Consider the following 17,852-nt stretch of genomic DNA (forward strand, 5'->3'; position numbering starts at 1 on the left):
AGTATTCTCACTTCACCAGAAGTCAGACATGCTCTATGATGAGGTCTTCATTCTGTGTTCAGTGGTGTCCTGGTGATCTCTGTGTATTTGGTGTTAAGATTGAGGCCAACAGTCTCTTATGATCAGTGGTGTTCTAGTGATCTCTGTGTATTTGGCATTGAGATTGAGGCCACCAGTCCCTTATCACCAAACCTTTTCTGGGTCTCTCAGCTTTGTTCCAATTTCAGCACAGATACACTTTTATCTGTTTTATATGGAGAGCTTTGGCATGATATACATATATTTTTTTTTTAGACTGCATTTCACTCTGTTACCCAGGCTGGAGTACAGTGGTGCAATCTCGGCTCACTGCAACCTCCGTCTCCTGAGTTCAAGCAATTCTCCTGCTTCAGCCTCCTGAGTAGCTGGGATTACAGGGGTGTGCCACCATGCTTAGCTAATTTCTGTATTTTTAGTAGAGACAGGGTTTGACCCTGTAGGCCAGGCTGGTCTTGAACTCCTGGCCTCAAGTGATCCACCTGCCTTGGCCTTCCAAAGTGCTGGGATTACAGGCATGAGTCACCACGCCTGGCCTGGCATGAGATTTTGATAATAAAATTTTGCTGCTAAAAGATACCTGTGAACCACAGCTGTGTGAGAATAATAATAATAAACTATCTTATAAGGCTGTTAGCATATGTAAGAACATGACTGATATGTAAAAACTTGGGAAATATTTTGCTCCTTTCTTTGATTCAAAAGACATACTCAAAGAACATTCTAGAATTACTCTAAGCATTGCTGCAGTGTGAGTGCTGAGCTCAGAGTCAGATCGCTAGGTTCTCACTTTTGCTCAGCCATTATCTTACTGTGTGCTGTTACTTCCCTTTCCTCACTTTGCACATCAATAGGCTGGAGATGAGAGTACTTGCTCTAACAACCTCAGATCCTTATTGTGATCACCAAAGGAGATGAAAGATTTAAAAACTAGTTTGAAAAAGAAAGAACACGCCTAACATAGAAGATATCATTATGATTAATACTGCATTTTCTATTTTTCAGGAGGCTGAAAAATCACTAGTAATTTTTCTGAACATTATAGTTCAGATTTCAAAGACAAAATGTTAAGAGTGGAGGGTAGGCCGGGCGCGGTGGCTCACGCTTGTAATCCCAGCACTTTGGGAGGCCGAGGCGGGCGGATCACAAGGTCAGGAGATCGAGACCACGGTGAAACCCCGTCTCTATTAAAAATACAAAAAAAATTAGCCGGGCGTGGTGGTGGGCGCCTGTAGTCCCAGCTACTCGGAGAGGCTGAGGCAGGAGAATGGCGTGAACCTGGGAGGCGGAGTTTGCAGTGAGCCGAGATTGCGCCACTGCACTCCAGCCTGGGCAACAGGGCGAGACTCTGTCTCAAAAAAAAAAAAAAAAAAAAAGAGTGGAGGGTATTTTGGCATGGGACAGATGGGGACATAAAAGGCATAAAACCATTTTTAAAAGCTCATTCAGAATAATTATTTTAGAGATAATGGCTTATTAAGTTCATAATATCAGCCCTTGAGTTCTAGTTATTCACAATATTGGCTGCTGCTCATTTTTGAACTTTCTAATGAAAAGATAGACTATGAATCACTTTGCCTCATTTTTTTTCAATCTCTCATAATTGTCAGGGCAAATATACACTAGATTTGACAGAATGAAATTGCTGACATGGGACCAAAATTACTATTTGACTCATGCGGATTGAGATAAGGAGGAATTGTTTCCTGAATGCTTCTCTGCCCATTATTCCTTCTTCCTTCCCCTCCTTTACACCTACTTTTCTTTCCTCTCTTCCAGCAGACATTTGTTAAACACTAATATAGGCACACATGAATTGAATACAGTGTCTGCTTCAAAGGTTCTCAGTCCAGCATCTAAATAAATACACACTTCACTGTGATGTAAACTATGCCAGAAGCCTATCTTCACCTTACTAACACTGTCACAAACAGCATGGGAGCCCAGAGGATGGAATGCCCAATTATTCCCGGGGAAGTCCAGAGAAGTTTCATGGTGAATATTTAGCAACTAACAGCTTGGGTGATTTCCTCTCTACATCCCAGCTTCTGTGTTTCTAATAAGTTCCAGTTCAACGCACTTGAAATCTACGCATGCTCTGGAGCCTTGAGAGTACAAGGATGTTCCTCTGATGAAATCCTGAGAATTTTGTCTGTCTCTTGCTCTCTTGATCCCTCTTTTTAGCTACATCTGTTTTTTATTTTATTTATTTATTTTTTAATTTTTTTTTTTTGAGACGGAGTCTCGCTCTGTCACCCAGGCTGGAGTGCAGTGGCGTGATCTCGGCTCACTGCAAGCTCCGCCTCCCGGGTTCACGCCATTCTCCTGCCTCAGCCTCTCTGAGTAGCTGGGACTACAGGCGCCCGCCACCACGCCTGGCTAATTTTTTGTATTTTTAGTAGAGACGAGGTTTCACCGTGGTCTCGATCTCCTGACCTCGTGATCCGCCCGCCTCGGCCTCTCAAAGTGCTGGGATTACAAGCGTGAGCCACCGCGCCCGGCCTATGTTTTTTATTTTTTTAACCTCACAAAGACCCCAAATCTGTAGCTATCTACCTCCCTGATTCTCTTTCTTTCCTTTTTTCCTCTATATTCTTCCTCCTCTATACCTCTTCTTCTTTCATCTCTCTGATGTACTCTCTCTCCCTGCCCTCCTTTGGAGAAGTTAGGGACAAGAAGGTTGGATTGGTTATGGGACACCTGAGGAGAATGTATGGGGAAGTTTAAAAGAAAACAAAATTGAGGACCAATGGTTTAATATTTTAACTTCCCCCCTACTTTACTGAATCCTTAGATTTTCCGTAATGTTCTCAAATTCGATTTTCGGTTACTTCTGGCACTGAGAGGAGGAGCAAATAGTTTCTAAGTAGTATCTAAGGGGGCAAGCCCTTCTTCCAGGTAAGATTGCAGTTGATAGTGCTAGTATGGATTGTGTAATTGATGTCACTTGGCACAACCAGACCTACTTAAGAATTTTGTTTTTTGGAGGCATTCTGTCTCTCAGTCATTACAGGGCAATAGCTGCAACAAGCACTTTGCCCTGAAGCAGAGGCAAGATCTGCAGCACACTTAAGTGTAAGGGCTGTTCACTATGAATTCAAATAAGAATTAAATTACAGAGAAAGATTGAGATGAAAATTGCAGGTGATTCTGTCAGCCTACTTTCTATCCACCCAGCTACATAATCATGTCCCCTTTTCCCTGCTGGGCTTTTTTTTTTTTTTTTTTTTTTTTGTCCTTCTTGAATTCAGGTGGTGGGCTCACACTGTCATAGCAGGTTCAGATCAGCAGGAACATGTCTGAAGGTTTCGGAGTTATCTCCTGGCAGTCTACAGAGGCACACAAAGCACGCAGTTTTGGAGCCAGGCTGCTTTGGCTCAAATTCTAGTTCTACTCCCTATTTTCTGTGTGAGCTTGCATAAGTGACTAAGCTCTGTAAATGTGTAAGACAGGACAAATAAAATTATCTTTGTTCCAGGGTTGTGTGAGGATTAAGTGGAGTAACAATTAGCTCTGTCTATTCATGATGAGAATGCCTTGCATTTATTGAACACTGAACTTTTACTATGTATAAGATACCTACAGAAACCAGTAAGAACATTTAGGACACCGAATGAGGATAAAACTTTCCCTGATTCTTCTACAGTTATATTACCGGAAGGAGGGCCTTGAGTGTAAATGTCCAGGTCCTTGGCGTTTTGAACAAAGAACTGGACAAAACGCACAAAGTAACAGGAACAAAACACAGGAAGGAAGCAGCAAAAGCAGGAATTTATTAAAGCAAGAAAGCACTTCACAGGGTGGAAGTGGGCCCGAGCAAGAGGCTAAAGGGCCCGGTTACAAAGTTTTCTGGGTTTTAAGTAGTTTTTTTGAGATCCCTATTGGTTACCTGTTATCTGGAATGAAGGATTTGGTCTTTAGCTAATTATAAAGCTGAGGTGAATTGGCGCTCTATGCACACGAAGGGATGGTCCCTGTTTGGCCTGCAGCCAATCCGAGGCAATCTCCCTTTCCATCTGAGACATGGTGGAAGGGGGAGGGCTGTAGGGAGAGTAGCCTTTGAGCCTTTGTTACTTGGCCTGGGGCGATGGGGTTTTTCCTCTTGGTTTAGCTTTAGGAAGGTTGCGTTAATTGGCCTTAGGCGCCCTGCCCTAGACCCAGGTGTTTTCCTTTTGATCCAGCTTTGGGAAGTCAGCAGGAATTGGCCTCAGATTACGTGACCCCAGACTTTAGTGTTCTCTATTTTAGGAAGTCAGCACAAATTGGCCTCAGATTCCCTGCCCCTAGGAAATCAAGGTGTTTTTCTTTGATTCAGCATGAATTGGTCTTAAGTGCCCTACCTCCAGACCTTATTCTCCTGCCTCAGTTAGGCAACCCCACTTTGGTGTTTGTCCAGGTAAATTTAAATAACTTTTTTTAGTATTTGTTTTTCTTAGAATATCACTAGCTAATCAGGCTAGCTGACACTGAGTCAGACCCTGAGATGACTGTTTTACCTTCAACAGCTCATTTAATTCTCCCCAAAATTTTGCAAGGTAGGTGAAAATAATTTCATAACAAAGATGAGACTGAGAGGTGAAGCCGACTGGGCTTCTGGGTTGGGTGGGGACTTGGAGAACTTTTCTGTCTAGCTAGAGGATTGTAAACACACCAGTCAGCACTCTGTGTCTAGCTAAAGGTTTGTAAACGCACCAATCAGCCCTCTGTAAAAACGCACCAATTGGCGCTCTGTGTCTAGCTAAAAGTTTGTAAATGCACCAATCTGCACTCTGTAAAAATGCACCAGTTGATGCTCTGTGTCTAGCTAAAGGTTTGTAAATGCACCAATCAGCACTCTGTAAAATGGACCTATCACCTCTCTGTAAAATGGACCAATCAGCAGGATATGGGTGGGGCCCAATAAGGGAGTAAAAACTGGCCACCCGAGGCAGCAGCGGAACCCACGAGGGTCCCCTTCCACGCTGTGGGAACTTTGTTCTTTTGCTCTCCACAATAAATCTTGCTGCTGCTCACTCTTTGGGTCCCCACTACCTTTATGAGCTGTAACACTCACTGTGGAGGTCTGCGGCTTCGCTCCTGAAGTCAGGGAGACCACGAACCCACTGGGAGGAACAAACAACTCCAGACATGCCACCTTTAAGAGCCGTAACAGTCACTGCAAAGGTCTGCGGCTTCACTCCTGAAGTCAAGAGAGACCACGAACCCACTGGAAGGAAGAAACTCTGGACACATCTGAACATCTGAAGGAACAAACTCCGGACACACCATCTTTAAGAACTGTAATACTAACCGTGAAGGTCCGTGGCTTCATTCTTGAAGTCAGCGAGACCAAGAACCCACTGGAAGGAACCAATTCCAGACACAGGACTAGCGAGCCTTAGAAATGTTAGGTAGTTTGTCTGTGATTTATACTTAGGCCTGTCAGCTGCTAAAACCTTTGCTTACCTACCACACTATGGTTTTGATCAGCCAGTTATTATCACTAGATAGCTCATCTTTTCTGAAATTGCCTGGCACTTCCATAGTGGATTTTGAAATGTTCCTTTTCTAGCCTTTGAGTGCTTATTCAAAATTCTGACTGTTCACTTATTTTTCTGCATACTCAGGGATTATATCCTCCTGGCCCTTTTGCCCATGGGAAGAGCCCTTTGCAGATCTAAACCTATTTATTCTCTAAGATCTAGGTCAGAACCTATCTTGTTTAAGAAAACATCTCCCTAGTTAATACATATATATATACTCTCCTTAGTGCCACAATAATCTCGCACTCTGTGAATTCTTATTTTTGCATTTTTTTTTTTTTTTTTTCGAGAAGGAGTCTCGCTCTGTCGCCCAGGCTAGAGTGCAGTGGCGCAATCTCGGCTCACTGCAAGCTCCGCCTCCTGGGTTCACGCCATTCTCCTGCCTCAGCCTCTCCGAGTAGCTGGGACTACAGGCACCCGCCACCACGCCCGGCTAATTTTTTGTATTTTTAGTAGAGACAGGGTTTCACCGTGGTCTCGGTCTCCTGACCTCATGATCCGCCCGCCTCGGCCTCCCAAAGTGCTGGGATTACAAGCGTGAGCCACCGCACCCGGCCTTATTTTTGCATTTTGAAGCAATATAACATGATACAGCACTTAGTCATTTTTATATTGAACTAATCACAATAAGAGCTCTTATTGAACATTTGCTTGGTGCTAAACTCTTTACTAAAATTATTTCACTTAATCTCATGAGAACTGTGCTATTTTAGTATACCTGTTATGCTCCTAATTTTATAGAAGAGAAAATTGAGATTTGGAGAAATTCAGTGACATGCCTAAAGCTACAAATATGATGAAGCCAGGATTCAAATGGTCTCACCATGGAGCCCAATCTTCTACTCATTATTTTTTTGCCATCCACTTTAGTCCTTTGTTCTCAAATGCAATGCCAGGTGGCCCCTTGATTAACTAATCAAGTCCTAATTACCAAGGCATTCAGTGAGGAAAGGTTCATGGATCAGTGGGTGTTTCTCGAGTTCCTATATGGTATATAGGGTATAAACAGAGGTCAATTCTAATTTTCACCTAATGCTCTGGACACAGGCACACCAAACTACTTCAGTCCACTTACAGTACTTCTAGGAATCCTCACCTGTCGAATGTGTGATGAGGAGCTATTGACTTCTAATAGAGACAGGGAGAAAATCAATGGATGGGTGTCCAATATCTTGAATTGATGATATTAAGGGCTCCACTACTCCATTTCTGGCAGTCAGTTGGATCCATTGATCTCATTTACCTTAACTACTTTTGAGAAAAGAGGTTTTTAGCTTTTTCCATGTCTGAAGAGACATGCATGAAGAAAATGTAATTTTCTTGAAAATATGAAGTTGTGCATGAAAGAGAAGATCATTAGTTATGAGGATGAGAAGATAAGGGAAGTTACAATGTAACGTGGTTCTCTGCATGCAAAGTCAACATAATCAAGACATAACTTGAGTGTTTACTCTATGCCAGGCATTAGTCTAAGAAGCTTTCATATATTTAGTTCATATAATCCTCACAACAACCCTATGAGGTTGCAATAGTTGTCTTCAGATTATCATAGATGTATCAACAGTCATGAGAGACTGAAGAATGTGTCTGTGTTCACGCAGGGCCAAGAGTCACCATTTAGTTTTTCTGACACAAGAGGCCAAATTCTAACTCGTTTGCTGTATTGTCTCTAGTGGTCTGGAGAAGATGGCAGATAACTTCTCCTTACATAAGGTAGCCACTGACTTTGGTAACATAATACATATGATGAAATATACATATAATAAAATATATTAATATTTTAAAATATAATAAAATATGGTAATTATGACAAAAATAATGAAAAGCTCTTGGTGCTTTATCTATTAATCTTTTATAATAACATCAGAGGGCAAGTATTATTATCTTATTATCTCCCCTTTACAGATGAAAAAACTCAGAGTGGATAGAGGTTATCTTACTTTTTAAAAACCATAGTAAGAAATTCTGAGTGGCAGAGACATGATGGGGTCCTTGACTGACTGTAGATTGTTTAGCACAAGTCCCATATTTTAAACCATCACACTGTAAATGGATGCCTCATGAGACTTCCATGAGCTTTCTGAAACTAAGTGCAAAATGCTATATAAAAATACGTGTTTCTAAGGTGAATGTACTCAATTTTTATCATGTTCCCAAAGGAATGTTTGCCCAAAGAGGTTAAGAATCACTGTATTAAAGGCAGACTGACATTGAGCTTGTAGCCAGTTCAAACAATGAGTTCATTTTCCTATACATTGCTCTTAAATTTCTTCCCTCAAGTTGCATAACTGGTTTTCTGAACCTACATTTGGCATAGTAATATGCTGAGCTCTGTTGAATTTAATCTTACCAGTTCTCTTTCAAGGCTATTTCTTTTTATCGCACCTCTGTTATTTAACATATCTGCTATTTCCTCAAATAATTTGATCGGCATTCTGTCTTGATTTGTATCTAAATCATTGCTCAATGTGAGGGCTGACCCAGGGGAGGGCAATGGCTATTGAAAATGGTCTGCAGAGCCTATGTCTCCTCTGCATTGGTTTTTCTCCTCAGGTTGCTTGGGGTTTCTCTGGGAGTAGACAGAGGCAATCCTCCACGTATTAACAAGTAAATAATCTGCTGTTTTTAACCAGTGGCAGCTTTTCTGAGTCTCTGAGTCCAGATTTCCGAGAGTCTACTCTTTGTGCCCGTTACATGATGCTCTGTCTCACAGGATGGGATTTGATCTCAGCATTCTTTTTCTTCTTTTTGTTTTTTTTGAGACAGGGTCTCATTCTATCGGCCAGGCTAGAGCGCAGTGGTGCAATCATGTCTCACAGCTGCCTCAAACTCCTGGGGTCAAATAATCCTCCCACCTCAGCCTCCCACATCTTAGATGTGGTTAAAAAAAAAAAAAAAAAAAAAAATTTTCTTTGTAGAGATGAGATCTTGCTATGTTTTGGCATTCTTTATTAAACACGTTAGAGTTCCATAGGTCCTTTCTTCCATCAAGGTCTTTTAGTTAATTTTTTTCTCCTTGTAACTCTTTTGAAGCACATCTCATCTCCTGACTTACCCTTTGTGCCAGCCCCAGTGAGTGCTTTATTTTTATTTATTTGAGACAGGGTCTCGCTCTGTCACCCAGGCACTGGAGTGCAGTGGCGCCATCACAGCTCACTAGAACCTCCATCTCTCGGGCGCAAATGATTTTCCCAACTAAGCCTCCAGAATAGCTGAAACTACAGGCATGCACTACCATGTGTGGCTAATTTTTTGTACTTTTTGTAGAGATGGGGTTTCACCATCTTGCCCAGGCTGATCGTGAACTCCTGTGCTCCAGCAATCCCCCCACCTCGGCCTCCCAAAATGCTGGGATTACGAGTGTGAGCCACCGCACCCAGTGAGTGCTTTCTGAGAAACCAGGCCCATGTCTAGTATCAGATCACAGAAATGAGACCTACCCCGATTTATTTATTCCTAGTCTTCAAGTTATTTCAAAGGCAAATAAACTCTGATATTAAGTGTAGCACAGATACAAGTCTTTCTTCCTGTTTATTTTCCAACAAATTTGCAGTATGGGCTACATCTAGTGACATTAAGGACCTCTTCAATAATACACATCTCCAATTTCTGAGGAAAAACCAATTATCAAACAGCTTTAGAGTTTTCTGCAACTTTAATCTCTTGTTGCCTCTGTGATCAGTAATAACCCATATATTTGCATTTTTAAAAATCTCTTAGGTCTCCTATCTACATTTCGTCACCTCTGACTTTTCTCTTTGGTAACAACAAATGGTATTTGATTCTATATTCATGATTTATAGTTTTTATTTTACATAATTGTTTCAAAATGATTATTTCTCATCAAAGGCTCTATCTACTGATTTATTCTGATTCCTCCATTGAATCTCTCCTTTATCTAGTAGCATTTTGAACTACTTTTTCCAGTTCCATGAGAGTCATGTCATATTTTTGTCATTACTTAGAAACCTACATAAGTATTGGCTCATGTTTCCCTTTAACTTTAATAGCCTTCAGTGTCAACCCCAACTTCAAAAACACTGAAGTGCTAAGGTGACTCCATAGCAACGACCAATTTGCTTATCCCTTTCTAAGTTCAATGACACCTGGCACCTTGGCCTTTATGCTGGAGAATTATAGGGAAGATGTTTTAAATGTTACTGTTTCCATTTTTTAAAAGTTTTTATTACACAGTGGGAAAAAAAAAAAAAACTAGGCTTGGGTTTGAGTCTCAGTGGGATCACTTACTAGTTTTGTTGCTGTGGGCACCTCACTGTACTTCTAAAGTTCTCAATATTCCCACATTTAAAATGGGATAGTGACACCTACTATACCACAACACAGGGACTGTTGTCAGGAATGAGGGAGACGAATATGTAAACACTTTCTCAATCTCACGGTACTGTCTAAAATAGAAGGTACTGTGTATTCGGGGGGAAGTAGAGATAATAATTCTATACTCTGGTCGTTCGCAGTCATTCTTAATATCTCTTTTAATTTCTGTAATTAAAGGTTCTTGAATTCCTATTTTGGCTCATCTCAGTGCCATGTTCCATTTCATCTTCTCAGTCTCCCTCACTGAGCAGTCAGGAGCTTGTCCCTATTTGAAGTTTCAGCTAGCATTTTGCTAGTGCCCAAGCCAGTCTGTACTCCAGCCCTGCCCAGGCCCTCTTGGTGGACAGAATGTTAGATGTGGTAAATAGCATGTCTTAGCCTCGATTCTCACCTCTCCTTGCATCCACTCTTTGCCTTGACTCTGGCTTTAAGCTCTGTAACTTGCTTTGGCCTCTAGGATATTAACGGATGTGATAGAAGCAGAGCTTTGAAAACTGTTTGTGACAGGGCTTGCTCTATCACTCTCATGCCTTTGTTAATGCCAGTGTGAACATGCCCAGGCTAGACTGCTGGTCCCAGGAGGAATAGTGACACATGGACCAAAGCAGAGTATTCCTGTCACCCTAGTTGAGATCAATGTAGATTAGCCAACACCCAGCAGACCCCAGATATGTAAGCAATCCCTGCTAAGATCAGCAGAGCCACCTTGCTGATGCCCAGCTGGTCCCCAATAGGTAAGCGTAATAATTTATTTTTGTATGGCTCTGAAATTGTATGGTTGTTTGTTACACATTTTAATTGTAGCAATAGATAAACTAGATGTCATAACTCTCTGAGTTCCTGGCTTTAAGAACAGTAGTCTTAGAGATTAAGATCCTGAAAAGTACTATAATGGGCAAAACAGAAGTGTCATAATTCACAGAGGTCCAGAGAAATAAAAACTAAAATGCTATTAAATATATTTTAAAATCAGATTCTTCAGCATGAAAAGTCTCTCTGCTGGGTAACCCATCTCTTGAATCACCTTCAATGATGAAGGAGAAATGACCATGGCATTGTGATTTGCTGAGACAGGTGCTCATATAAGTGCTATGCTATTCAGAAGGCACCACTTTTTAAAGTTTTATACTGAGCTTAGCCTAAAATTGAATATCTTTTTTACTTCCATTTCCCTTCCTTTCATTTTCAGCAAATGCCAGAAAAATGGTTGCGTCATCGCTGGCCTCTTCACCAATTACCACAACACTTAAGTACACATTTTCCAGATATGTTTTCCAGTCTGTCTATTGATAAGTTACGCATATTTGATTATCCAGTCCCAGCTGACCCACTCATGTGGTATACACAAGAGAAATACATTATTGATGGTGGAAAAAGTGTAAAGTATTGATACTCACCTACTTCTACTGACTTTTCATTGCATAACCCTGGCCCATTATGTCAGAAGACATGTGAGGATGACATTCCACATCGGGAGATTTGGGATGGAGTACATAGCACAGTGGAGCTTGACAAGAGGACAGAGAAATGAATGTCAAATTCCTGACCTTTAAAATTAAAAGTTTCTATTAATTTTTCCGTAATCTCTCTTCTCTGTTCTTCCCTCACTAAAGATGCTCCCACCTGAAGAGAGGGAAAAAATTTGGCAACTAATAAAGAGAAATAGACACTGGTTTTAGGGATGAGCCCCTTTTTGGGTCAATAAGTAATGAGCCAAGTGATAGGCGAAGAGACTGTCAGACCCTCAGATAAGTGTAAGTATAGAGGAAACAGTGCTGTAGAAGATATTGATATAGCACACTAACATTCAAGCCTTGCTCTTCCTCTGGGCATATGAGACATCATACTTCTCCTTGAAGATAGGTATGAACTTGTGAATTGCTTTGGCCACTGAATTGTGAATGAAAGTGACTTGGGTCATTTCTATGTTCAAGCATCTAATTACTGGAGCTAGACATTCCAGCCTGCTTCTTCTTCTGACATCAAGACAGAGGTCATGGAGAGTTTTCTGGAATTGTAATGGATTTTATATGAGTGAGGAATAAAATTTTGTTGATCTTTTGGATGTTGTTTATTACTGTAGCATAACTTCCCCTGTCTGTGTTCTGTTTCCCATCTGGGTGGCTGGAAGGGAGAGACACACAAAGATCTCAGGCCACTCAGCATGGGGTAGTAGAGCTGGAATGACTGCATGGGTGTCAAAGATAGAGAGGGCTTGTTCACAGATCCTAATTGTTCTATTGCCCCAAGACGAAGGGTAGCAACTACCACATGTCCCTAATAAAAGTGCACTTTTCAACAGATGGAGAAATCTGGATTTCCAAAGTGTTCTCAAGGTCATGACAAGGGGATGCAACCATGAGTGGTGGCGTGAGCCATTCAATCTGAGACCCAGATGAGTTCTGGGATATGGCCACTTTCAGTGGAAGCCCATTTGGGGGTGGCAACACTAAGTATAAGATGTTATGATTGCATATATCAGGAGTTGTCAACTCTGGACAACCACAGAGACACTTTCTCGTATATATTACATCACTGTGTAAGCACTTGAGTTAGAATTTACTGCAGAGAGAAGGGAGAAAGGGGAAAGTTTGCAATCTGATTCAGTGTAATGCTGAAATAAGAAATTACTGAAGTGGTTGGGTTTACTTGGAAGTGACCAGATCAATTGTCTATCAGGAAATATGAAGGGCTTGAGATAGAAATCAACTTCAGTTATAAAGAAAAAGCTCTAGTTTTGAACATCTGAGGTTGTGGTATGAAAATCAGGCATACTTCATATTTTTGTAAGAGGATTGAACAGAACAGAATTTTAGAAGGGTAGGATCTAATGATTTTATATAGAAACACAAAGCCATGCTATTTCACAACTTGGTGTGGTTGGCATGGATGAGGAATTGTTGTATTATTTCACCTGGTCAGAAGGCTGCTGGGCCTCTTGAGAACATAGACCTGATTATTACCATTGGGCATGGGATTATACCTACCCAGCTGCTCTCATATGGTCAGCCTCTGTGGCTCAAACACTTCGCCCCTGGCTTATTGTGGTGGGTGGGTCTCTAGCCAGGTGCTGGCTTCTTCAGAGATAGGCCACTTTGCCAAGTGATCAACCTGCCCAATGAATATTAGTGTTCAGTGACCCATAACACTGGGCACTAGTGTTGGGTGTGCCAGATTATTTTTTCTTGGTTAGCACTTCTTTGTTGACTTACCTTGAAAATAAAAGTATTTTGAAATATGCACATGAGATTAAGATATCCACAAAGGTACAGAACAATGTACTCATTTATATCGTGCTATACATTTGATAAGCACTCACTAGAAAAATGAAATTAAGCTGCAAATCCTCTTAGATTACCTAGTTAAAATAATCCTTCAAATGCTGAGAATGTGGCAAAAGAGAAATACAGCATGCCTTGAGTGATGTAAGAATTTCAAAAGAAGTTGAAATGTGAGCAAACTATTTCCTAAGTATATTAATACAGGACCATCATTAAATCTATTTAACAACTTCATGAGGAAGACTTATGCATACTTGGCAGATGAGGAAACTGAGATGTGAGAATAACTTCTCCAATGTCATGTAGCCAGTAAAATAATAGAGCTGTTTTTTTTGTTTCTAAAAATCATCACATCTAGCTCTCTATCTCATTTATGTACAGACTTCATACCAACTTGTTTGATGGTTTGGATTCCTTCCTCATTCTTACTGGTTTTCTTGATAGGTCAGATTTCTTTAGATAGACTTACATGAGATGATCAAAGTTTTCATTCACTTTTTCTTAGGTCGACTGGTGTGATAGCAGCAGCTTTGGATGCTGAATTCAGAAAAATGAAATACCCATTTAGGTTTGTTTCAGTCAGTGGTTCTCAAACTTGGCTGTACATGAGAATCAACTGCAGAGCTTTCAAACCATACTGATACCTGGGATTCACCTTGGTCCAATTACATTAGAATCCCTGGTGGTGGAGCCTGGGCATTGTTCTTTTACAAAGAATCCTAGGTGATATTAATGTGTAGCCAGGGATGAGAACCACTGGCTTAAGCTGATTTTTCAACACAGTGAAAATCAGATTCTAACAGGATAAAGCAATTAACACAGGTGCTAAGTCAACACACTCAGCATCTTATCAAAACAAGTAATCATCAGTAGGAGGTAAAGACGAGAACTCTAATCAGTCATTAAGAAGGACCACCAGGATCTGTAACTCAGGATGTTATTCCGGAACTTGAGAAATGAGCTCTCAGTTGTAGTATTGGCATTGAAATCTTACATTATTTCAGATTTTTAAAATGAGAAGCGGGAAAATAGATGATGAAACTGTTGGGACTGATGCTTTGGGATTTTCCCATGCTTTTGTATTTATGAAGCCAAGTGTTTGATCAGGAATGCGATGTTTGTGTATAATAAAACTGCAATCAAAGAGGAAGCCTTGTGCTCAGTGCCAGGGACACAAGGAAGCCAATTCCTGCCTGAGGAAAATTTACACTATTTGGAAAGACAGGACATATATCAGGAGCAACCTTAAAGTAATGTGACTGAATCTACAATACATTTAAAACTCAAGTTGTCATTTTAAAAAAGTAATACCTTGTGGTAAAAAGGGTGTCAACATTAATCACAGTAGTGTGTCTGGAATTGGTGGGTTCTTGGTCTCACTGAATTCAAGAACGAAGCCGTGGACCCTCGCGGTGAGTGTTATAGTTCTTAAAGGCGGCGTGTCCGGAGTTTGTTCCTTCTGATGTTCACATGTGTTCCGAGTTCCTTCCTTCTGGTGGGTTCGTGGTCTTGCTGGCTCAGGAGTGAAGCTGCAGACCTTCGCGGTGAGCGTTACAGCTGGTAAAAGCAGTGTGGACCCAAAGAGTGAGCAGTAGCAAGATTTATTGCAGAGTGAAAGAACAAAGCCTCCACAGTGTGGAAGAGGACCCGAGCGGGTTGCCACTGCTGGCTCCGGCAGCCTGCTTTTATTCTCTTATCGGGCCCCACCCATGTCCTGCTGATTGGTAGAGCCGAGTGGTCTGTTCTGACAGGGCACTGATTGGTGCATTTACCATACCTGAGCTAGACATAAAAGTTCTCCACGTCCCCATCAGATTAGTTAGATACAGAGTATGGACACAAAGGTTCTCCAAGGCCCCACCAGAGCAGCCAGATACAGAGTGTCGATTGGTGCATTCACAAACCCTGAGCTAGACACAGGGTGCTGATTGGTGTATTTACAATCCCTGAGCTAGACATAAAGGCTCTCCACATCTCCACCAGACTCAGGAGTCCAGCTGGCTTCACCCAGTGGATCCCGCACGGGGGCTGCAGGTGGAGCTGCTTGTGACTCCCATGCAGTGCGCTCGCACTCCTCAGCCCTTGGGTGGTTGATGGGACTGGCTGCCCTGGAGCAGGAGGCGGCGCTCGTCGGGGAGGCTGGGGCCGCACAGGAGCCCATGGAGGGGGTGGGAGGCTCAGGCATGGTGGGCTGCAGGTCCCGAGCCCTGCCCTGTGGGAAGGCAGCTAAGGTCCGGTGAGAAATCCAGCGCAGCGCAGCGCCGGTGGGCTGGCACTGCTGGGGGACCCAGTACACCCTCTACAGCAGCTGGCCTGGGTGCTAAGCCCCTCACTGCCTGGGGCCGGCAGGGCCGGCCGGCTGCTCTGAGTGAGGGGCCCGCCAAGCCCCCGCCCACCGGGAACTCCAGCTGGCCGGCAAGCGCCGCGCGCAGCCCCATTCCTGCTGGCGCCTCTCCCTCCACACCTCCCTGCAAGCTGAGGGAGCCGGCTCCCGCCTTGGCCAGGCCAGAAAGGGGCTCCCACAGTGCAGCAGTGGGCTGAAGGGCTCCTCAAGTGCCACCAAAGTGTGAGCCTAGGCAGAGGAGGCGCCGAGAGTGAGCGAGGGCTGTGAGGACTGCCAGCACGCTGTCACCTCTCAGTAGGACATCCTAAATGCTAGGTAAGTGTTATATCCCTCAAATCATATCCTATAATTTTGCCAAAAAAAGCTTAGTTTCCTCACAGACTATCATCTCCTGCCATGTCTCCTTTTTCTGTGTCTCCACTGAACACCAAGTCATGTTAACTTCAGCTTTTCAGTGTTACTAAATTCATTCTCTTCTATCAGCAGTGTCTTTAGTTTAGGAAGCGGCCTTTTCTCTACTGGATCACAGAAATAGTCTTCTGCCTGCGTCTAGCTCTTTTCGAATTCTAGTTCCTCTCAGGCTAGAAAAGCCACAGGATGGCTCCCCATTGCTGGCTGGAAAGGTTCAAGATCCAAAATGTGGCATACAGCCTTCCTACTGTAAACTAAAAAATAAAATCCTAAGCCCCTACTGACTAAATGAACACCTCTTGGCCAAGATGACCCAATAAACCCTTAAAAACTGTTACCAACCATGATGGGAAAGGAGGTGAGACATGCCTGTTTATACCCCTTCCCTGTTGGAGTTTAGACACAGCTGATCAGCATTAAAGTGATTATAAGATTAACAAAACAGACTCTGTGTCAATCAAATGCCAAATTGTAAACGGGAGCTATGGCTATGCCAGGCAAGGGTTAGGTCACACTCCCCCTACACTTGAAGAAGAAACTATGTTCTAACTGCCACAAGGTTTTTCTTTTTCTCTAGCAGCTAAACAGTCACTGGCCTCCAGATAAACAATATTAAAACAATTTGTCGCTTCACCAGACACTGAACCGACTCCCAGGCCCTGTTCTACCAGCTATAACTATAGCTTTGATTGGACGAGAGACTGATTTCAGAAACTTCCTCCTCAGAATGAGACCACTGACCATGGACCGGTTCTGGCCACTTTACAGAGGCTGCACACTCAAATGCCTTTGTGTCCCTGTTTTACCTTTTGAAGTATAGGGCCTAATTGTGTATATTTACATGTTAACTCTCCGCCCCAAGATGAATATGGGTCATATGTTACATGTATGTTTGCTCAATATGCGTGTTCCAGGACCACCTTCATTAATATTCATAGCTCCTCTTTTAACCTGCTGAACATGTGTCCTTGACCAAAATGTTCCACTTAAATTCCTGTCATACACCTTTCCCCCTCCAAGTGCCTGTCTCCCATCTTTGCTGAAGACATGCTTACTAGCCTGTGGGGTGGCCACCTTGCAGGCCCTAACCCTTTATAAGAAATAAAGTCTCCTTTTCCAAATTTGAAGGTCTTGTGATTTTTAAGTTAATACTACTCCAAGTTGATTTTCAGACCAGAAGCATTTGCATCACCTGTTAGAGGCAACTTATTAGATGTGCAGAATCTCAGAGGCTGTACCTGCAAGGTATTGAATAGAACCTGCATTTTAATGAGATCCCTGGATTATTTGTGGGTACAGTAAAGTTTCAGCAGCCTTTGTGCATCTTAGGTCTCTTATGATCTGGTTTCAGCCCACTTCTCTTTCTCTGTTGTGTGTTCCAGAAATATCAAACACACCCCAAAGGGACTGCCCTTCTCAACACTGTCCCCTTGGCAAACGCCGGCTTGTTCTTTAAGACCTCTCTCTCGGAAGCAATTTCCTTTGTGTAGTTTTCTTGTCACTTTCTAGACAGTTAATCCTGTGAGGATTTTCACTGTGTATGGGAAACTCTAGTGTTGAAATTGCTTGTTTACCTTTTACTTTGGCCTGCCAGACTCCAAGTGCCTGAAAAGCAGCAGTAGTGTGATCTTCATCTCAGTTTCCCTGGTTTTTTGTTCAGGGCGAGGCACAGGACATACAATCAGCATTTGAAATCTTTTGCTCAGAATTTGGTCTCATAATCCCCTCTATCTGCTTCATCTTTTGGGATAGTCATGCCTGAAGAAGAGGGTTCATAAGCTATTTCAGTCCTCGTAAGTTGGAATTTAGCATTACTTTTCCTCAGTAAAGTCCAGTAGATATTCAAATTTTCCCTATTTAATAGCTTTTCTAGCTTTTCTCTTTGTCCACAATGCTTTCATTTTGGCCCAGCCTTTGAAATTG

At 42.3% G+C, this 17,852-nt stretch overlaps 1 long non-coding RNA gene across 1 annotated transcript in view; it reads right to left on the reverse strand.

The window, feature by feature from the left end:
* The window catches only part of LOC134736310 (uncharacterized), a 145,962-nt gene that overhangs the window by 1,790 nt on the left and 126,320 nt on the right, over nt 1-17,852 (reverse strand). The window contains exon 2 of the long non-coding RNA XR_010120245.1: nt 11,291-11,400. This is a non-coding gene — a long non-coding RNA (uncharacterized lncRNA). The remainder of the gene's footprint in view (nt 1-11,290; nt 11,401-17,852) is intronic.

This window comes from Symphalangus syndactylus, chromosome 3 (assembly GCF_028878055.3).
Source record: "Symphalangus syndactylus isolate Jambi chromosome 3, NHGRI_mSymSyn1-v2.1_pri, whole genome shotgun sequence".
Classification (NCBI taxonomy): Eukaryota; Metazoa; Chordata; class Mammalia; order Primates; family Hylobatidae; genus Symphalangus; species Symphalangus syndactylus.